The sequence below is a fragment of the Tupaia chinensis genome, unplaced genomic scaffold (genome assembly GCF_000334495.1).
Source record: "Tupaia chinensis unplaced genomic scaffold, TupChi_1.0 Scaffold140464_1, whole genome shotgun sequence".
NCBI classification, from domain to species: Eukaryota; Metazoa; Chordata; class Mammalia; order Scandentia; family Tupaiidae; genus Tupaia; species Tupaia belangeri.
The window spans coordinates 395,567-403,703 of NW_006200341.1; positions in this window are offsets into that span (position 1 = coordinate 395,567).

Below are 8,137 nucleotides of genomic sequence, written 5' to 3' on the forward strand. Positions count from 1 at the left end.
GTTTTGTTTTTTGCTATAGGGCGTGTGCGCTCGCCAGACAGAGAGAAACAGAGAGACAGAAAACGAGAAATCACCCCCCAGGGGGTTGGCCATGCCACAATCCCTTCTCCTCCATTCTCCTCTCAGGATCTTGGGCACACACGCACACGTGCCCGGCATGAGTATTAAGCCACCGGCTCCGGGACGTGAACCGCGGTTGACTACGTGGGAGTCCAGAGACATAGCCATTACGCTAACTGCTGGTTCCCTACCAGTGATTCTTCATGGGAAGATGCTGTGTGGTTTCTCTCTTCCCCACTGACCATAGTGTAATGTCTCACACACTCAGGCCTCGTGTATTGGGTTGTTGGAAGTCATAGCATATTTTTTTCTTTCTTTTTTTTGCGTGTGTGTGTGTGCAAAAATGTATCATGACTTTTCCAACGGCCCAATATTTGCTGAGCTAATGCCACGGGTGCCTTGGGGGTTTTTCAAGGGATTGTGTAGAATTTCCGGGACTGGCAGTTGAGGCGACTACGGGGAGGTAATATACAGAAATTGGCTTCGAGGAAATCTTTGTAGCACCCTGTTCCTCTGCTTTTGGCAAATTGCTGAGGAACGATTTGCCTCTGGTTTATGGTGCATATAAAAAGATACTTTGGAAAGCTCTTACGCTTCAGGATTTGAAAACATGAAAATACATTTTCTATGCCATACAACTTTGTTTCCTTTTGCTTTTTTTTTTTTAATACCAGAATCGCAGTCATTTCTGATGCCTCATCAGCTAAGGTATTTGCAGATGACTCTAATTCATTCTGTAAGCAACGGGTGGAAAATGAACTATATCTGATGCAGTTTTTCAAATGGTATTTCAAGACAGCTTAAAAATGGAAGCTGATTCATTTGTTCCTGTTCTTAAGCTTCCCCTCTGTCCTTGAATACTTTTAATTTTAGATTTTTACTATAGGGCATGTGCACCTGCCAGAGAAACAGTGAAAAATCACCCTCCAGCGGGGATGACCATACCACAATCCCTTCTCCTCCATCCTTTGCTTGGGATTTGGGGCACACACACACACACACACACGCTCAGCATGTTTTTCAAGACACTGGGTCTGGGGGGGTACCGGCAGTTAGCATGATGGCTATGTCGCTGAATTCCCATGTAGCTGACCACGGTTTGAATCCCAGACCCGGTGGCTTAAACTCACGCTGGGCGCGTGTGCGTGCGTGTCCAAGATCCCGAGAGGAGAATGGAGGAGAAGGGATTGCGGCGTGGCCATCCTTTCTGGGGGGTGATTTCTCACTTTCTGTCTGTCTGTCTCTCTCTGTCTTTTGGGCGACCACACATCTCTCTCTGTCTTTCGGGTGAGCGCATGCACTCTATAGCAAAACTTAAATAAATAAATAAAGACACTGGGTCCGGGATTTGATACAGAGTTGGTCATGTGGAATCCATTGCCTTTACCACGATGCCACCTCCTGGCCCTCTGGGAGCACTTTTTTTTTTTTTGGAGAGATTTTCACTATAGGGCGCGTGCACTCGCCAGACAGACAGAGAGAGACATTAGAGACAGAAAGCGAGAAATCACCCCCCAGGGGGGATGGTCACGCCACAATCCCTTCTCCTCCATTCTCCTCTCGGGATTTTGGGCACGCACGCACACGCGCCTGGCGTGAGTTTTTTAAGCCACTGGGTCCGGGACGCGAACCGCGGTCGACTACGTGGGAGTCCAGCGACATAGCCATTACGCTAACTGCTGGTTCCCTGGGAGCACTTTTGATAAGAGTGCGAAGTTTCATAGAAGTGTTAGAAGACACATAAGTTAATTTTTAAAAATAATTTTATTTAACTTTATTTACTTATTTTTTAATTTGACCAGATGGACAGAGCAAGCGAGAGAGAGAGAGAGAAAGTGAAAAGGCAAACCACCAGGTCCAGGACTCAAACCACCGTCAGCCATGTGGGAGTCCAGTGCTCTTAACCACTACACCACCTGCTGGCCCCAATTTTTTTTTTAACTTTTTTTTTTTAGAGGTTTTTGCTATAGGGCACGTGCACTCTCCAGAAAGACAAAGAGAGACAGAGAGACAGAAAGGGGGAAAAGAAATCACCCCTCCCAGTGGGGATGGTCACACCGCAATCCCTTCTCCTCCATTCTCCTCTCGAGATCTTGGGCATGCATGCACACGCGCCCAGCGTGAGTTTAAGCCACCAGGTCCAGGACTCAAACCGTGGTCAACCTCATGGGAGTCCAGAGACATAGCCATTACGCTAACTGCTGGTCCCTGGCCCCAGTTTTTTTTTTAACTTTGCTGCATGTACAGTTATCCCCACTCATTTGCAGGGGTCATGTTCAGACCCTTGGTGGATGATATACCTGAAACCTTGAATAACAATGGACCTTATATATACTGTGTTTTTCCTATATACACATATCTTTAATGAAGTTTATAAATTAGGTACAGTGAATGATTAATAACTAAAAATAGAACAATTATATTATAAAAGTTCTGTGAAGGTTTCTTAAAATTTGTTATTGTACAAACCTATTTTTTGACTAGCTTACTGCAGGTAAGTGAAACTGCAGATAAGAGGGGAGTAATTGAACTTACTGTACAATATGATACTTTGATACACTTGTGCATAGTGAAACGGTTGCTGTGATCCAGCAAATTAACATACTTATCATCTTGCATAGTTCCTTGTTACATATGTGTGAGATAAGAGCACTTCAGATCTATTCTCTGCAGATTTCCAGTATGCAGTTCAATGACTACAATCCTCATGCTGTACATTAGATATTTAAGTTTATTTCTTTTTCTTTTTTTGGAGAGGTTTTTGCAATAGGGTACATGCACTCACCAGAAAGACAGAGAGAGACAGAGAGAGAGAAAGTGAGAAATCGCCCCCCAGGGGGGATGGCCACGCCGCAATCCCTTCTCCTCATTCTCCTCTCGGGATCTTGGGCACGCACACACACGCGCCCGGAGTGAGTTTAAGCCACCGGGTCCAGGACTTGAACCGCGGTTGACTACATGGGAGTCTAGCAACATAGTCATTACACTAACTGCTGGTCCCTAATTATGTAAGTTAATTTTACAACCTAAGCAAATTTGGTATAAATTATTATTATTATTATTATTATTATTATTATTTAGGATTTTGCCATGGGACGTGTGTACTCACCAGAGAGGCAGAGTGAGGGAATGTGAGAAATCATTCCCGGGGGCATGGCCACCTCGCAATCCATTCTCCTCAGGATTTTGGGTACGCACACACATGCGCCTGGTGTGATTTTTATACCGCTATCCAGGACTCAAACCATAGTTGACCATGTGAGAGTCCAGTGCCTTAACCACCATGCCACCTGCTGGACCCAATATAAATTCTTAGATTTGAAGTATTTATTTTTTTAAATTTTTTAAAAATTATTTTAAATTTCATTTATTCATTTACTTATTTCATTTTGACCAGAGAGACAGAGAGAGAGAGAAAGTGAGAAAGCAAGCCACCAGGTCCAGGACTTGAACCATGGTTGGCCATGTGAGAATGCCCAGCGCCTTAACCACCACACCACCTGCTGGTCCAGATTTGAAATATTTAAATTATCTTCTGTAAACACATCACATTTACATAAACAGAGGAAGCTTTGCTTGAAATACTTGAATGAAGTTTACTAAGAGGCTGTATTTACTAAGAGGCTGTACGAGCGAAGGAATCTGGTTCTCTGCTGGAGCATAGCTTTGAGAGCCCCTACGTGGCACGTAACACATAGTGACTATTTGTTCGATGAACAAATAACGATACACTTATGCATAGTGAAATGGTTACTATGATGAAGCAAATTAACATACTTACCATCTTTTTTTTTCCATTTTTTTAACTTCATTTTCTCTTTTCCATTCAATCACATTATGTAGCTTACAAACTGAATATTCTTGCACGGTTCCTTGTCATGCATGGGAGGTGAGAGTGCACACTAGTGTACACGTAAGTACTTACTCCCCTCTTCTCTGCAATTTCAGTGTGCTACAGACATTATTTGTTCATCGAACAAATAATGGCGATTCTCTAAGAGTAGACCAAACACCTAAAAGCATCACTAAGAATTTTTTTGAGAATTTTTGTTTTTAATTTTTTTTTTTTTTGGAGAGGTTTTTGCTATAGGGCGCGTGCGCTCGCCAGACAGACAGAGAGAGACAGAGAGACAGAAAGCAGGAAATCACCCCCCAGGGGGGATGGCCATGCCGCAATCCCTTCTCCTCCATTCTCCTCTCGGGATCTTGGGCACGCACGCACACGCGCCCGGTGTGAGTGTTAAGCCACCGGGTCCGGGACTCGAACCGCGGTCGACTACGTGGGAGTCCAGCGACATAGCCATTACGCTAACTGCTGGTCCATTCAAGAATTATTTTGATTGTATTTATTATGATGATGATCCTTTTAATTTGCTATCGAGCACATGCGCTCACCAGAGAGAGAGAGAAAGTGAGAAAACAAGCTGCCAGGTCTGAGACTCGAAGCACGGTTGGCCATGTGGGAGTCCAGTGCCTTAACCACCAGGCCACCTGTTGGCCCTAAGAATTTCTTGATAAAGTGGTAGAGTGAAGTGGATCACACATCTCCTTTTTCAAAATGCTTAATGACACAAACATAATATGGTTAAAAACAACAACAACAACAACAACACCTTCTTTCAAAAACCAAGCAAACTTGGGACCAGCAGTTAAAGTAATGGCTATGTCGCTGGACTCACATATAGTTGACCACGGTTCGAGTCCTAGACCCAGTAGCTTAAACTCAAGCCGGGCGCATCTGTGTGCATGCCCAAGATCCCGAGAGGAGAATGGAGGAGAAGGGATTGCGGCGTGGCCATCCCCCCTGCGGGGTGATTTCACACTTTCTGTCCCTCTGTCTCTCTCTGTCTATCTGGTGAGCACATGCATGCCCTATAGCAAAAACCTCTCCAAAAAAAGAAAAAGAAACAAACAAGCAAACTAAAACTCAGTAACAAACCAGCAAAGTGACATAGCCGAATGTCAAAATATGGGAAGAAAACAAGTGTTTGGGTGTGCACGGCTACTCCCTCAGTGGGTTTGGTGAATCGGCAAAGACAAGGAACCTGTTACTGATGAGAGAAACAGATTAATTAGGAAAAGGGAGATTCTCTTTTCATTATTATTGCTGGGGAAATAAAAAGATTGCTGGGAAGAGACCAGTGAGGGAGGGACTAGCAAACAACCACAACAGAAATGGGTATGGAGGGGACCAGCGGTTAGTGTAATGGCTATGTCGCTGGACTCCCTTGTAGTTGACCACGGTTCGAGTCCTGGACCTGATGGCTTAAACTCACCCCAGGCGCGTGTGCGTGCGTGCCCAAGATCCCGAGAGGAGAATGGAGGAGAAGGGATTGCGGCGTGGCCATCCCCCCTGGGGGGTGATTTCTCGCTTTCTGTCTCTCTGTCTCTGTCTTTCTGGCAAGCGCATGCGCCCTATAGCAAAAACCTCTCCAAAAAAAGAAAAACAAAAATGCATACGGAGGTTCCATGTTGAGCCCTAGAAAACATCCAAATCCCAGAGTGATCTCCACGAGTCATGAAATCCACTGCCTAACCAGAGGGGAGAAAGATGAGATCAGGATAGTTCGAAAATCTTCATGAAGAAAGCAGAGCCCAGGCACTCTAGCCACGATGCAGTCTCAGCTCAGCTCTTCCCTGTCTCACCACCAGTGGCAAGGCCACAGAACATTGAAGAGGACACAAAATACAATTTTCACAGCGCTCGGAGAGAAGCAATAAGCAGAGTGATTTATTGTCATGGTAGCGTGTAGTCCACGTTACACAAGAACAGAATGAAAAGAAACGGAGTATTCTCCACACTCCCTATGACGACAATAACAAAAAAGACAGGTGACGGCAAGTGTGGGTGAGGATGCAGAGAAATCGGAACCCTTGTCCGTTGCTGATGGGGGTGTCAGACTAAAACGGTCCGACAGTTCTTCAAAATGTTAACCTTGGGGAACCAGCAGTTGCCGTAATGGCTATGTCGCTGGACTCCCACATAGTTGACCACGGTTCGCGTCCCGGACCCGGTGGCTTAGAACTCACGCCAGGGGCATGTGCGTGCGTGCCCAAGATCCCGAGAGGAGAATGGAAGAGAAGGGATTGCGGCGTGGCCATCCCCCCCGGGGGGTGATTTCTCGCTGTCTGTCTCTATGTCTCTCTCTGTCTGTCTGGCGAGTGCATGCGCCCTATAGCAAAAACCTCTCAAAAAAAAAAAAAAAAAAAAAAGGTTAAACTTGGAGTTCCCCTCTAACTCAACAGTACAACTTCTAGGTATATGCTCCAGAAAAGTAAAGAAAGGTGTATACAAGACAACTTCTTAATAGCAGCATGATTCATCATAGTAAAGCAGAAACAACCCAGATGTCCAGCTAATGAATAATGATACGGTATATCCATGCAATAGAATAGTATTTCATCATACAAAAAGAATGTAGTATTGACAGCCACAACACAGAGGAACCTCAAAAGCAGTGTGCTTAGTGAAAAGAAGAGTTAGGCTTTAATCTAGTGAAGTTTATTGGACATAAAATTTTTTCCCCCTTTTTCTTTTTGAGAGTTATTCTTTTGTTTTTTTGTTTGTTTGTTTTGTTTTGTTTTTGCTATGGGGCGCGTGCACTCGCCAGAAAGACAGAGACAGATAGACAGAAAGCCAGAAATCACCCCCCAGGGGGGATGGCCACGCCGCAGTCCCTTCTCCTCCATTCTCCTCTCGGGATCTTGGGCACACACGCACATGCACCCGGCGTGAGTTTAAGCCACCGGCTCCGAGACTCAAACCGCAGTCGACTACATGGGAGTCCAGTGACATAGCCATTACGCCAACTGCTGGTCCCTGTCTTAGTGCCTTTTGCTTGTCTTTTCTCATTCAGGTTGTGAATGCCCTGATCTTTGATTATATCTTGGACATTTGGGGTATTGTTTTAGGAGCTCTGTTTAATCTTGTCTTCTTTGTGAAGTTCTTTCACCATTTAGGTAGAGTGTGCAGGTTCAGGTGGGGGTGCATGCTCAGCTCTCTTTGGAACTTGATTGGCACTGTCCTGATCAAGGTGGAACACCGACCGATCCTGTCTTCTGGTAGAGAGGTGTCACCTAACCACAGGAGTCCTTGCAGAAGCAAGTTCTCAAGCTATGGACTACCTATATGAAGGCTTTATCTCAGGGTGCAGTAGGTGGCCTATAGGAGCTAGGGCTCTTGGTCCTACAACTGCGAGGGATGCCTTCCTTTTTTATTTCCCTCCCTCATTTTCCTCCTTTCTTTCTCCTTTCTCCTTCCTATCCTTCATTCCTCCCTCCCTCCCTTCCTTTCTTTTCTTCTCTTTTTTTGGAGAGGTTTATGGTATAGGGCACGTGCGCTCACCAGAAAGACAGAGAGTGACAGAGAGACAGAGAGTGAGAAATCACCCCCCATGGGGGATGGCCACACCGCAATCCCTTCTCCTCCATTCTCCTCTCGGGATCTTGGGCACTCACGCATACGCACCCGGTGTGAGTTTAAGCTGCCGGGTCCGGGACTTGAACCGCGGTCGACTCCATGGGAGTCCAGCGACACAGCCATTACGCCAACTGCTGGTCCCACCCCTTCCTTTCTTTTAAATTAGACAAAAGGAGTCTGAAATAGGTGTATTTGTCAGGGCCCTGCCATTGCCATCATCTTCCACAGCCTCCCACTAAGCTAGGCTTCAGGCACATACTCCCATCCCATATGTGTTCAGGTTGGTCTGGGATCTGAACCTAGGCCTCCTGTGTGGCTCCAGCCTCACATGGCAGTGCCTTACCTCTTATACCATTGCAGCGGGGCCAGGAAAAAACATTTTCCCTCTTCATGAGAGAGAGAGACAAAAACGAGCATTTTCAGACAGGGCTCGCTATGGTGTGATCTTCCTGTCTCAGCGTCCCAGTTCACTAAGATTACAGCCACACACAACGGCACCTGCTCTGTTCAAGCTGGCCCAGGAGTTGAACCTGTGCCTCCCACATGTCTTCCAATCTCCCAGGTGGTGGTGCTACCTGTGTGAGGCTGCAGCTGAGCTAAGGAGTTGATTTTTTTTTTTTTTTTTTAGGGGTTTTTGCTATAGGTTGGAGCCCTTCT